Below are 13,739 nucleotides of genomic sequence, written 5' to 3' on the forward strand. Positions count from 1 at the left end.
ACATCCCTGTCCTCTATCCACTAGATGCCAATAGAACCTCCCTGCCCAGTAATGGCAATCAAAAAGGTCTCCAGATATGGCCAATGTGCCCTGGGGGCAAGGAAGCAAAATTACCCCCAGTCAAGAACCACTGAGTTACATGGGTTAACTACCTAACTGTAGTTAGAAAGTACTACAAAGTAAAAGCAATTTGGGGAGGTTAACCTGGCATCTGGGGAGAAAGGTAAGAAAGAGGTAGCTTCCAGCAACATACCAAGCCTAGTTTGAGAAAATCCCAGTGATAGGGTAGTTGTTGGTTTTATGAGTAATGTCTAATAAAATTGTAAATTTAAAATTGTTTTCTGTTTTGTGCTGAACTGAAATTTCTGTTTTCTCTCTCTCTGTTTCTTTTTTTTTTTTTTTAACCTGCAAACATCCAGTAAAATTCTATTGCATAACAATAAGGGAATTGTAGCCTCCTCAACTTGACCCTGCTGGTGAAGCCAGTTAGTACAGCAGTGACCAGAATTCTAGTGACCAAGACTGAAATGAGTAAGATGACCCTGAGAATTGTGGGTAGGAGCCAGAGAACAATGGAGAAGCCACACTGACTTACTTGAATGAGGACGTGAGACATGCTGTCTTTTCCCCAAATACTGCAGGAAGGTAACCATTGTGGGAGAGGAGATACTTAGACACAAGAAAGAATATCTGAAAGCAGTGCATTCTCTTATTGTATCTTTCTCTTTCCTGGAAAAGTTTTTAAATATAGTAGCACATTATCATATTTCAAATGGATTAGGCACCCTATTTTCTGTAGGTATGGGAAAGGATTAGACAACCTCCTGGAACTTATTTTTAAATTGGTAGTTTTAAAGCAAGACATGAATGCTGAAACAATGAACACTCAGTAATTTTGATTTTTATTGTATTTTTTTTTTTTTTTTGAGATGGAGTCTTGCTCTGCCACCCAGGCTGGAGTGCAGTGGCCGGATCTCAGCTCACTGCAAGCTCCGCCTCCCGGGTTTATGCCTTTCTCCTGCCTCAGCCTCCCGAGTAGCTGGGACTACAGGCGCCCGCCACCTCGCCCGGCTAATTTTTTGTATTTTTAAGTAGAGACAGGGTTTCACCGTATTAGCCAGGATGGTCTTGATCTCCTGACCTCGTGATCCGCCCGTCTCGGCCTCCCAAAGTGCTGGGATTACAGGCTTGAGCCACCGCGCCTGGCCTATTGTATTTTTAAATGAATGATTGAGGTAAGGGTTTTTTGTTTGTTTGTTTGTTTTGTTTTTTGACAGAGTTTTGCTCTTGTTGCCCAGGCTGGAGTGCAATGGTGCAATCTCAGCTCACCACAAGCTCCGCCTCCCAGGTTCAAGCGATTCTCCTGCCTCAGCCTCCTGAGTAGCTGGGATTACAGGCATGCATCACCATGCCCAGCTAATTTTGAATTTTTGGCAGAGGCGGGGTTTCTCCATGTTTGTCAGACTGGTTTCAAACTCCTGACCTCAGGTGATCCACCTGCCTTGACCTCCCAAATTGCTGGAATTATGGACGTGAGCCACTGCACCAGGCCAAGGGAAGGTATTTTTTAAAAAACTTGTTAATTGTGGGAAAAACTGTAAGAATATACAAAGTAAGTCCTTGCATTTTTTGCACACAGTCAAATTGGGATAGTGGGGATATGGGTAATGCTTTTTTTTGGGGGGGGTTACTAATTTTTTTCAAATGTCAGTAATCCCTTTTTAGTAAAATATATATATATATGTTATATGATAGATAGCTTGTATGTGAATATGTTAGATGACTCCACCACAGTTAAGAAATTTAAACAATGGTTTCAGTATAAGACAGGTAAGATTACGTTTATACAGAAGTGATTCCAACAAAGCAGGATTTCCTCAGGCTAAATGTGGGAATAGGACCTACAATGTAATACCCCAGCATTTCTACTGCTATTCATGCTGAGGGAATTACTTGAGAAATAAAAGTTGCTCAGATAAGCTTGAAACATGCTATGAAGTAGGTTCATAATTCACACCAATACATAAAGACTCTGCAGAAGTCTTCCAGGAATAAGCACTTAACATTGCTTAACCCCAAATTTTCCAAACTTACGTATTATTCTATGGGATACACTTTGCATAATATGACTGGATTTAGCATCTGAAGAAAACATGAGCAAACAAGTGTGAATAGAGAGATAAGAGAGGTTGGTATGGAATCAAAAAAAAAAAAAAAAAAGAAAGGGAAAAACCCCCAAATTAACAAAGCATCATCTACCTTTAGCACCGGGTGGAGAAGACGCTGACTGATGACCATGGGTAATGGGTATTTGGTTTGGTTGGTAGGCACGCACCCAGGTGGAGATGACATGCCAGGCCTTTATTAACAATAGCCACTGAGATCATTCAGTTGCTCCTCTGATTCCATTCTCAGAAAACAGTGTTTTGACTACAATTTGGCTTTTCATATAACTTTATTCATAGGGAGAAAAAGCAATAAATGCTATTCTTGTGTGCTTGGTTATTTCCTTTTGCAAGTAATTAAGTTAGCTTTCTGACATGATTCTCTTCTGTGCTTGATCAGCTAAGTCTATCTAATCCCAACTACTTTAGAAAACTCTGGAAAAAAATCAGCTTTGTACCTGCAAGCTAAGGACTAAGCTTAGATTTTAGTAGTTCTTCCTAGTTACTCACATTTCTTTCTAGTTCTTGCCAAAAGACATGCCTAATTTTAACATAGCTATAATCATAGCAGAAATGCAATTTATATTCTGCTTTTTTCTGTGTTTCCAGATTGCTACGTAATTTCTGTAATGATCATTTTTAATGGCTGCATCATAGCTAATGAAAGTGATAATTTCTTAAGAATAATTTGCCAAGCCATTCTTTAATTGTTTAACTGTTAGGCTGCTTTTGATTTTTCCATAGATATATAATAAACACCTTTGCATTCTAGCCCTTTCTTTCCTTAGAATTTTGATTATTATGCCAAGTGGTATAAATGTTTTCATGGTTCTTTAGATGCATTGCCAAATGATTTCTTAAAAAATAAGAGCCACCACCCTGCCAAAAAACACACCCTTCAGCAAAGTGATGAAGAACTTTGGCTGGCCAGGAAAGCCTGAACTTAACATTAAGGATCTTTGGAGAGTGCGTATGGGAGAATGGAGGTGGGAGTCGGGGGAAGTAGAAGCCAATTTCCAAGGAGGAAGTGCAGAAGAAACAGACGTTGTGAACGTAGACTACTCAGTTCTAGGTGATCGACTGCTCCAGGAAAGAATAAAGTGGAGAGAAAGTAACAGGATCAAGCAGATGTTTAAGCAGGAATACATATTTGAAGAAGGGACTAGGAAAGACGCAAAGAATAAGGATTCTAAACAAGTGTGGGGCATGTTCAATATGCGTAAACTCGTTGTGGTAAGAGCAAATCTGTGTATGCAAAAATCTCTTTAATCACATGCTCTATAACAGTAACTTTCTTTTTTTTTTTTTTTTTTTTTTGAGACGGAGTCTCGCTCTGTCGCCCAGGCTGGAGTGCAGTGGCCGGATCTCAGCTCACTGCAAGCTCCGCCTCCTGGGTTCACGCTATTCTCCTGCCTCAGCCTCCCGAGTAGCTGGGACTACAGGCGCCCACCACCGCGCCCGGCTAGTTTTTTTTTATTTTTTAGTAGAGACGGGGTTTCACCATGTTAGCCAGGATGGTCTGGATCTCCTGACCTCGTGATCCGCCCGTCTCGGCCTCCCAAAGTGCTGGGATTACAGGCTTGAGCCACCACGCCCAGCCTATAACAGTAACTTTCAAGTTCTGTTGACAATAACCAAGAGTAAGAAAAACATATCTGAAACCAAAGTTTCACCTTGATATTTTCTATTGTTACTTTCCATTTGTTCATCATCTTCCTCTTCCTCGTCCTCCATCTCTCCCTTCCTCTTCTTTACTCCTCCTCTTCCTACTCCTCCTCCTGCTCTTCCTTCTAGTGGAGTCCCACTAAATACATTTCATAACCCACAATTTGGAAAACTCTGACCTACAGGGTGGCCTTAAAAGCAATATTTATTTTGGGACAGTTAGATTACATAAATATTTCTCCACTATATGCAAAAATATTTTATCATAGCACTTAAAATTATATAATTCTGATTCATATCGAGTACCGATACACTATAATCTTCTTCCTTCTACTAACAAGATTAGAAGAGGTAAATATTTCATCAGACTCCCTTACAGCTATTCAACTGGGGGGCCAGGTGTCCAAGTTCTGGCCAGTGAGACCTAAGCAACTATCTGCTGGGAGTATTGGAAAACATTTGTCTTCCTGCTGTTGCTGTTCTGTGCCTTTCCTTCCTGCCTTAAAAGTGAAAGTCATGCCTGAAGTAGGAGCAACCACATTGTGACCATGAATGAAAAGTCAAAAGAATCCCAGGGGTATTGGTCCTGACAATGTTGAACCTCTGAAATGAAGCCAACTTCACTTTGTGACACTTTCTACATCACTAAACTTCAGGAGAAAATGGTCTTCATGTCCAAAGCACAGAGCAACTCTGTGTCTGGTCCTTCAGTTCACACATTTGCCTTCTCTTCATTAAACTTGGAGGTCCCAGCCAGGTATGGATGAGCCTTGTGTGAAACAGAGAAAAGGAGGGCTTCACCATTGCACGTCAAGAACCAGATAAAGCAACAAATGGAGCCCCTCAAAATTTCATATTAGTTTATATAAAAATAGAGGGTCTTCACTACAGTGTGCTAGTTTATTTTGAGTCTTGAGAGGATAAATTGACCCTAAGCATAGAAGACCCTAGCCTTGGGCGTTATGACTTCCCTGGCTTTTCCTTCTCACAATTAGTACCTTTTCAGAAAAACCGCCATTGACACAAAGGGAGGCAAATGAGTTATGATGTTCAGGTTTCCCTGGGAATTCTGGCCAGGTAGTGAATCTCAGTCTTATTAACTTGCACTTGCTGTTGCTGACCTTGTGGGGAAGGTCAGAGTCTCTCTGGGTGATAAGAACAGACAGGGCTGAACCATTCTTTGGGCTTAGTGTGAGTCACTCATTGCAAATTGATCAAGTTATTGTGACACCCCCTGTGTTAGTCAGATTTCCCAAGAGAACCAAAACCAATAGGATGTGTAGATAGACAGATAAGTAGATAATAGATAGATATTTGTCTTTTTATATATGTAAATATTGATTGATCTATAAGATAGACAGATATGGATCAATCGATCAATCAATAGATAGATTTATTTTAAGGAATTGGCTCATGAAAGTATTGGGCCTGGGAAATCTGAATTCTGCAGGGAAGTCCAGCAGCCTAGAGACTCAGGGAAGAATTGCTGTTGCAACTTGAGCCTGAAGATGGTATAGAGACAGAACTTCTTCCTTGAGGGACCTGAGTCTTTTTTTTCTCAATGTCATCAACCAGTTGAATGAGGCCCACTCACATTTTGGAGAATAATCTGCTTTATTCAAAGTCTACTGAATCACTGCCAGGTGCAGTGACACACACCTATAATTGCAGCACATTGGGAGGCCAAGGTGGGAGGATCACTTGAGGCCAGGAGTTTGAGACCAACCTAGGCAGCATAGCAAGATCCGATCTCTGAAAGAAAAAAAAAAAATCCTACTGAATTAAATGTTAAGCATATCTAAAAATATCTTCACGGCAACATCTAGGCCAGTGTCTAAACAAATATCTGTGTATCATAGCCAAGACAAGTTGACACGTAATGGTAACCATCACATCCTCTGATTAATAAATCACACTTCCCCTTTACTGAGCCTCTCCAAATAGGAGGGCAGAGGTGTCCCTAAGGAGCTGTCTGGCTTTCCAAGTACTTTTTTCTACTTCTATCAGCTGAATTAAGATTTTCTTCAAAAGAAAATGCAGCCCTCAGATAAATTCTTTGAATTTAAGAGGTTTTTTTCAGGAACTTGGAAATAATCAGTTTATAAGTGCAACCTAAAATATTTCTGTCTGTAATTTCAATTATCTTGAGTTTGTAGATTGTACTGAAATAGCTAGCACCTATTTTCTTCCACTTAAAATGCTCCAGAATTTCTGGCAAAAAGAATAGCTATAGGAGAAAAAAATTTCATATTTTCATATATATAGATTTTAATTTTCTTATCTGCAAATTTAGAAAGTTGGACTGCATTATCTCTAAAGTCCTTTTTAGATGTAGTGTTTTTGAGTTCATAATCATGATGAGTAGAGTGAGTAGCCACTTGTCCCATGGAAGAGTAGAGTGTAGGTGTGTGTAAGGTAGGGGCATGTTAGGTATTTTGTTTTTACATATGGCAATGACTCAAGTCACCAAAGCACAGTTCTATTCTTTTTCCTTCCTTGTCATCACTCCCTGCACCCCACCATTACATCGTGACTGCCAAGACCATAGAATCTAGGTTATCAGTGGCCAGGTTCAGTGGTGACCTGCCAAGTGTGAAACAAAATTTATTTGCATAAACCAGAAGACCTTGTTTGTGAACATTGCCACTAGGATCTATACAAAGGGACTGGGAGGGGTGAGACTGGCTCTTTTTGGACAGATGAGGGTTTGTGGAGCCTTCTAGCCTTATGGAAGAATGCAGGCACTGGACCTGCCCCATCTCAAGGAAGAGGCACCAGGAGAATCCACCCAGTGACTTTTGAAGGAAGCATTCTGGAAGATAGAGTTGGTGTGCATTTTTCATCTTGAATCCTCTGAAAGGTTGGTGTTGGCCAGGACAGCTGAGAGAGAGGGAAAACATGTCTGAGATAGCCTACGTCCCCACTGTGGGGTGTGGCAAAGGCGTGTGAGCTTTCCATGGGCTCAGCATGAGCTATAGAAGTTGGTGAGCCCTAGAATCTGGCTGCTAATGAGGCCTATAGCTGCGGGATGACTAGAGTTGGGTTCCTGGGGGCAAGGGAAGGAAGTGCATTCCTGTGGGACTATCCATGTCCAAAAGCTATGCAGAGGGGCACATTAAGTGCACCACACTTTACAGCTTGCAACAGACAAGGACAGAGAGGCTGGAGGCAGCCAAAGAGTGGACCACAAGCCAGATGCAGAACCTCCCCATCACCAATATTCAGCCAGGTTCGTTGAGGCCTCTTCCTTCTCTTTCTGAGGCTGAGGCTGCCAGGAAATTATCAGAGCTAGGGCCCGTGGGAGCTTAAGAGTCAGACAGGAGGAAGGGGCGAGCAGAAGCTCAGAGGGAGTGTTAAACTAGATGAAAACTGGTAATAATGATAATAATGCCTGTACTTAACTGAATGCATACTGGAAAGAGATCCTGTTACAGTTCAGTTCAAAGGGGCTAAAAAAATGACTGAGTTGGTCTTAGCTGTCTAAATTGTCCTGAATTCAGTTTTCCTCTCTCTAGGCAGATATGAGGACTAGTCAAAGAAACGTGCACACAGATAAACAAAAAATGAGATTTATAGTTGCACATCACTGCTTGGTGACTTTCCAATGCACATAAGCTGCATGGAAAGTTCTAGAATGATTCTTTTAAACCCAGCATTATCTTTCAAAGAGGATAATTAAGCATGGCAAGTGTTTGCCACACTTGTTTATCCTGAGTGGTTTTGTATGGACTGATTTAATCTGGCTGAATTCAGCCTTGCTTTGCTGATTTTGGTAACCTTCCCAATGGAAAGAAGGGCTGAGACAATTGGAAGGAGTCTGTGGAAAAGGGGAGAGGGGACTAAGGTGGTCATTAGTAAATCTATCTTCAGACTGCTGGCTGCTCCTTCTTAGAAGGACAGTTTGGCCAAAACAAAAGGTCAGGTACCTGTTGTTTTCAGGTGAGAGAATGTTTATTATACACAATGCCAGCACACAGGTGGGACCTAGTAAATGATAAGAGCTTCTTCTGTTATTTGCAGATGCATGATCTTTCATGGCATCGTCACTGCTAGGAGACTTCTCTTAAAGTCGCTCAGCTGACTTCATACCTGAGTTCCTGGAAGAAGCTGGTCAGCAGGGGCGGCTCCATGACCTTCCAGTATGCAAAGGGCATTGCTCAGTGCATCTGGATAGATAATTCTGTGTTTCTGATTCATTGGCCCTGTGTCTAGTTGTGTTGCCTGCCTTTCTTCCCCAGGAAATTCCTACTATGTGCTGGTACCCAGCAGATTTACTCCGAAACATGTGTACTCCACAGAGCTTTTTTCTTCTTCATTGACTTTTGGCTTCTGATTTCAGAACTTCTGCCCCGACTAACTGGTAAACGCGGCTGAATACCATCTGGTTTATGTGCTTCCCATTACAGATGACCTACCTCAGGCAGGCCACTTGATTTTCCTTTCTTTAAGGTCAGCCAGTATATGGAGAGCACAAGTGGGAAGCGTTCAGGGGTTTTCTGAATCTAAATTAGCTTTCCTCAAAGGGTGGTATATGCTAAGCCCTGGAGACAGTGTTTAAGTGAGAGATAAGTCACCCTGATGATAAAAAATATACAGAACAACTGCCATTTAATGTGCACTTGTATAGTCTCTAACACCCCCAACAGTCTTCTGGGATGCGGACCCCAAAGCGTGAGGGGATGAAAGAACTTGCTCAAGCCCACACAGCTGGAAAGTGGGTTTGAACCCAGTCCTGCCTGACTTCAGAGTTCACATTCTTGCCTCTGTGCCAAACTGCCTCCGAGGTGTCCTTGACCAAAGAAATAATATGAATTGGTTGAAAGGAGGGATTTTGTGTTGCTTCAAAGGGTAGAGGTGGAATCACAGAGTGAAGCCAAAGGAGGCAGATTTCAGTTCAATGTTAAGACAAGACTTTTAACCACGGTAGGTGGCCAAAAAAAATGGGATGAGCTATTTTGCAAGCCAGTGAGTTTGTGGCCTAGAGGGATTCATCGAAACCCAGGCAAGTGCAAATCTGTGCTACTGTGCAGAGCATTCCTGCTTCAGCTGGGAGGTTGGACTGCACAATTTTTCAGGCTCTCCCAACTCTAAGAGTCTATAGTTCTGTGATTTTTAGAGGACATGTCGCAGAAAGGTGACTTCTGTTCCTCAAGCATGCCAGGTTCATCCCCGAAGCTGTTATAGGCCCGCACTTGCTGTGAGGCCTCTGGGCTGGTTCTATCCACTGCTGAATGTGCTCTCCCACACGATTGCCCCCAGGCTAACTTTACCTCCACATTTTCCTTTTTCTTTTTTTTTCTCCTTAATAAATCTTTATTTTGTTTTCTCTTAGAGCCATATAGCTCTGTTTCCACTTTCATACATATCAGCTACTTACTTTTTATTATTATTATTATTATTATTCTTTAAGTTCTAGGGTACAAGTGCATAACGTGCAGGTTTGTTACATATGTATGCTTGTGCCATGTTGGTGTGCTGCTCCCATCAACTCGTCAGCACCCATCAATTCATCATTTATATCAGGTATAACTCCCAGTGCAATCCCTCCCCCCTCTCCCCTCCCCATGATAGGCCCCAGTGTGTGATGTTCCCCTTCCCGAGCCCAAGTGATCTCATTGTTCAGTTCCCACCTATGAGTGAGAACATGCGGTGTTTGGTTTTCTGTTCTTGTGATAGTTTGCTAAGAATGATGGTTTCCAGCTGCATCCATGTCCCTACAAAGGATGCAAACTCATCCTTTTTATGGCTGCATAGTATTCCATGGTGTATATGTGCCACATTTTCTTTTTTTTTTTTGAGACGGAGTCTCGCTCTGTCGCCCAGGCTGGAGTGCTGTGGCCGGATCTCGGCTCACTGCAAGCTCCGCCTCCCGGGTTCACGCCATTCTTCTGCCTCAGCCTCCCGAGCAGCTGGGACTACAGGCGCCCACCACCTCGCCCGGCTAGTTTTTTGTATTTTTTAGTAGAGACGGGGTTTCACCGTGTTAGCCAGGATGGTCTCGATCTCCTGACCTCGTGATCCACCCGACTCGGCCTCCCAAAGTGCTGGGATTACAGGCTTGAGCCACCGCGCCCGGCCGTGCCACATTTTCTTAATCCAGTCTGTCACAAATGGACATTTGGGTTGATTCCAAGTCTTTGCTATTGTGAATAGTGCCGCAATAAACATACGTGTGCATGTGTCTTTATAGCAGCATGATTTATAATCCTTTGTGTATATACCCAGTAGTGGGATGGCTGGGTCATATGGTATTTCTAGTTCTGGATCCTTGAGGAATTGCCATACTATTTTCCATAATGGTTGAACTAGTTTACAATCCCACCAACAGTGTAAAAGTGTTCCTATTTCTCCACGTCCTCTCCAGCACCTGTTGTTTCCTGACTTTTTAATGATTGCCATTCTAACTGGTGTGAGATGGTATCTCATTGTGGTTTTGATTTGCATTTCTCTGATGGTGAGTGATGATGAGCATTTTTTCACGTGTCTGTTGGCTGTATGAATGTCTTCTTTTGAGAAATGTCTGTTCATATCCTTTGCCCACTTTTTGATGGGGTTGTTTGTTTTTTTTCTTGTAAATTTGACTTTATAGGCTCTGGATATCAGCCTTTTGTCAGATGAGTAGATTGCAAAAATGTTCTCCGATTCTGTAGGTGGCCTGTTCACTCTGATGGTAGTTTCTTTTGCTGTGCAGAAGCTCTTTAGTTTAATTAGATCCCATTTATCAATTTTGGCTTTTGCTGCCGTTGCTTTCGGTGTTTTAGACATGAAGTCCTTGTCCATACCTATGTCCTGAATGGTACTACCTAGATTTCCTTCTAGGGTTTTTAGGGTATTAGGTCTAACATTTAAGTCACTAATCCATCTTAAATTAATTTTTGTATAAGGAGTAAGGAAAGGATCCAGTTTCAGCTTTCTACTTATGCCTAGCCAATTTTCCCAGCATCATTTGTTAAATAGGGAATCCTTTCCCCATTTCTTGTTTCTCTCAGGTTTGTCAAAGATCAGATGGCTGTAGTTGTGTGGTATTATTTCTGAGGACTCTGTTCTGTTCCTTTGGTTTATATCTCTGTTTTGGTACCAGTACCATGCTGTTTTGGTTACTGTAGCCTTGTAGTATAGTTTGAAGTCAGGTAGTGTGATGCCTCCAGCTTTGTTCTTTTGACTTAGGATTGTCTTGGCAATGCGGGCTCTTTTTTGGTTCCATATGAACTTTAAAGCAGTTTCTTCCAATTCTGTGAAGAAAGTCATTGGTAGCTTGATGGGGATGGCATTGAATCTATAAATAACCTTGGGCAGTATGGCCATTTTCAGGATATTGATTCTTCCTATCCATGAGCATGGTATGTTCTTCCATTTGTTTGTGTCCTCTTTTATTTCACTGAGCAGTGGTTTGTAGTTCTCCTTGAAGAGGTCCTTTACATCCCTTGTAAGTTGGATTCCTAGGTATTTTATTCTCTTTGAAGCAATTGTGAATGGAAGTTCATTCCTGATTTGGCTCTCTGTTTGTCTGTTACTGGTGTATAAGAATGCTTGTGATTTTTGCACATTAATTGTGTATCCTGAGACTTTGCTGAAGTTGCTTATCAGCTTAAGGAGCTTTTGGGCTGAGAAAATGGGGTTTTCTAAATATACAATCATGTCATCTGCAAACAGGGACAATTTGACTTCTTCTTTTCCTAACTGAATACCCTTGATTTCTTTCTCTTGCCTGATTGCCCTAGCCAGAACTTCCAACACTATGTTGAATAGGAGTGGTGAGAGAGGGCATCCCTGTCTTGTGCCAGATTTCAAGGGAATTTTTCCAGTTTTTGCCCATTCAGTATGATATTGGCTGTAGGTTTGTCATAAATAGCTCTTATTATTTTGAGATACGTTCCATCAATACCGAATTTATTGAGCATTTTTAGCATGAAGGGCTGTTGAATTTTGTCAAAAGCCTTTTCTGCCTCTATTAAGATAATCATGTGGTTCTTGTCTTTGGTGCTGTTTATATGCTGGATTACGTTTATTGATTTGCAAATGTTGAACCAGCCTTGCATCCCAGGGATGAAGCCCACTTGATCATGGTGGATAAGCTTTTTGATGTGCTGCTGAATCTGGTTTGCCAGTATTTAATTGAGGATTTTTGCATCGATGTTCATCAGAGATATTGGTCTAAAATTTTCTTTTTTTGTGGTGTCTCTGCCAGGCTTTGGTATCAGGATGATGTTGGCCTCATAAAATGAGTTAGGGAGGATTCCCTCTTTTTCTCTTGATTGGAATAGTTTCAGAAGGAATGGTACCAGCTCCTCCTTGTACCTCTGGTAGAATTCAGCTGTGAATCCATCTGGTCCTGGACTATTTTTTGGTTGATAGGCTATTAATTATTGCCTCAATTTCAGAGTCTGCTATTGGTCTATTCAGGGACTCAACTTCTTCCTGGTTTAGTCTTGGAAGAGTGTACTTGTCCAGGAAATTATCCATTTCTTCTAGATTTTCTAGTTGATTTGCGTAGAGGTGTTTATAGTATTCTCTGATGGTAGTTTGTATTTCTGTGGGGTCGGTGGTGATATCCCCTTTATCATTTTTTATTGCATCTATTTGATTCTTCTCTCTTTTCTTCTTTATTAGTCTTGCTAGTGGTCTGTCAATTTTGTTGATCTTTTCAAAAAACCAACTCCTGGATTCATTGATTTTTTGGAGGGTTTTTTGTGTCTCTATCTCCTTCAGTTCTGCTCTGATCTTAGTTATATCTTGCCTTCTGCTAGCTTTTGAATGTGTATGCTCTTGCCTATCTAGTTCTTTTAATTGTGATGTTAGAGTGTCAATTTTGGATCTTTCCAGCTTTCTCTTGTGGGCATTTACTGCTATAAATTTCCCTCTACACACTGCTTTAAATGTGTCCCAGAGATTCTGGTATGTTGTATCTTTGTTCTCATTGGTTTCAAAGAACATCTTTATTTCTGCCTTCATTTCGTTATGTACCCAGTAGTCATTCAGGAACAGGTTGTTCAGTTCCATGTAGTTCAGCAGTTTTGATTGAGTTTCTTAGTCCTGAGTTCTCGTTTGATTGCACTGTGGTCTGAGAGACAGTTTGTTATATTTCTGTTCTTTTACATTTGCTGAGGAGTGCTTTACTTCCAATTATGTGGTCAATTTTGGAATACGTGCGATGTGGTGCTGAGAATGTATATTCTGTTGATTGGGGTGGAGAGTTCTATAGATGTCTATTAGGTCCGCTTGGTGCAGAGATAGTTCAATTCCTGGATATCCTTGTTAACTTTCTGTCTCGTTGATCTGTCTAATGTTGACAGTGGAGTGTTGAAGCCTCCCATCTTATTGTATGGGAGTCTAAGTCTCTTTGTAAGTCTCTAAGGACTTGCTTTATGAATCTGGGTGCTCCTGTATTGGGTGCATATATATTTAGGAGAGTTAGCTCTTCCTGTTGAATTGATCCCTTTACCATTATGTAATGGCCTTCTTTGTCTCTTTTGATCTTTGATGATTTAAAGTCTGTTTTATCAGAGACTAGGATTGCAACCCCTGCTTTTTTTTGCTCTCCATTTGCTTGGTAGATCTTCCTCCATCCCTTTATTTTGAGCCTATGTATGTCTCTGCATGTGAGATGGGTCTCCTGAATACAGCAGACTGATGGGTCTTGACTCTTTATCCAGTGTGCCAGTCTGTGTCTTTTAATTGGAGCATTTAGTCCATTTACATTTAAGGTTAATATTGTTATGTGTGAATTTGATCCTGCCATTATGATATTAACTGGTTATTTTGCTCGTTCGTTCATGCAGTTTCTTCCTAGCATCGATGGTCTTTACATTTTGGCATGTTTTTGCAATGGCTGGTACCGGTCATTCCTTTCCATGTTTAGGGCTTCCTTCAGGGTCTCTTGTAAGGCAGGCCTGGTGGTGACAAAATCTC

General features: G+C 41.4%; 1 long non-coding RNA gene across 1 annotated transcript in view; it reads left to right on the forward strand.

Moving 5' to 3' along the window:
* LOC117065026 overlaps positions 1–896 on the forward strand; it is a 43,716-nt gene extending 42,820 nt beyond the window's left edge. Inside the window, exon 5 of the long non-coding RNA XR_004429797.1 lies at positions 420–896. This is a non-coding gene — a long non-coding RNA (uncharacterized LOC117065026). The remainder of the gene's footprint in view (positions 1–419) is intronic.
* The last annotated feature ends 12,843 nt before the right edge of the window (positions 897–13,739 follow it).

This window comes from Trachypithecus francoisi, unplaced genomic scaffold, assembly GCF_009764315.1.
Source record: "Trachypithecus francoisi isolate TF-2019V2 unplaced genomic scaffold, Tfra_2.0 Lachesis_group2, whole genome shotgun sequence".
Lineage (NCBI taxonomy): Eukaryota > Metazoa > Chordata > Mammalia > Primates > Cercopithecidae > Trachypithecus > Trachypithecus francoisi.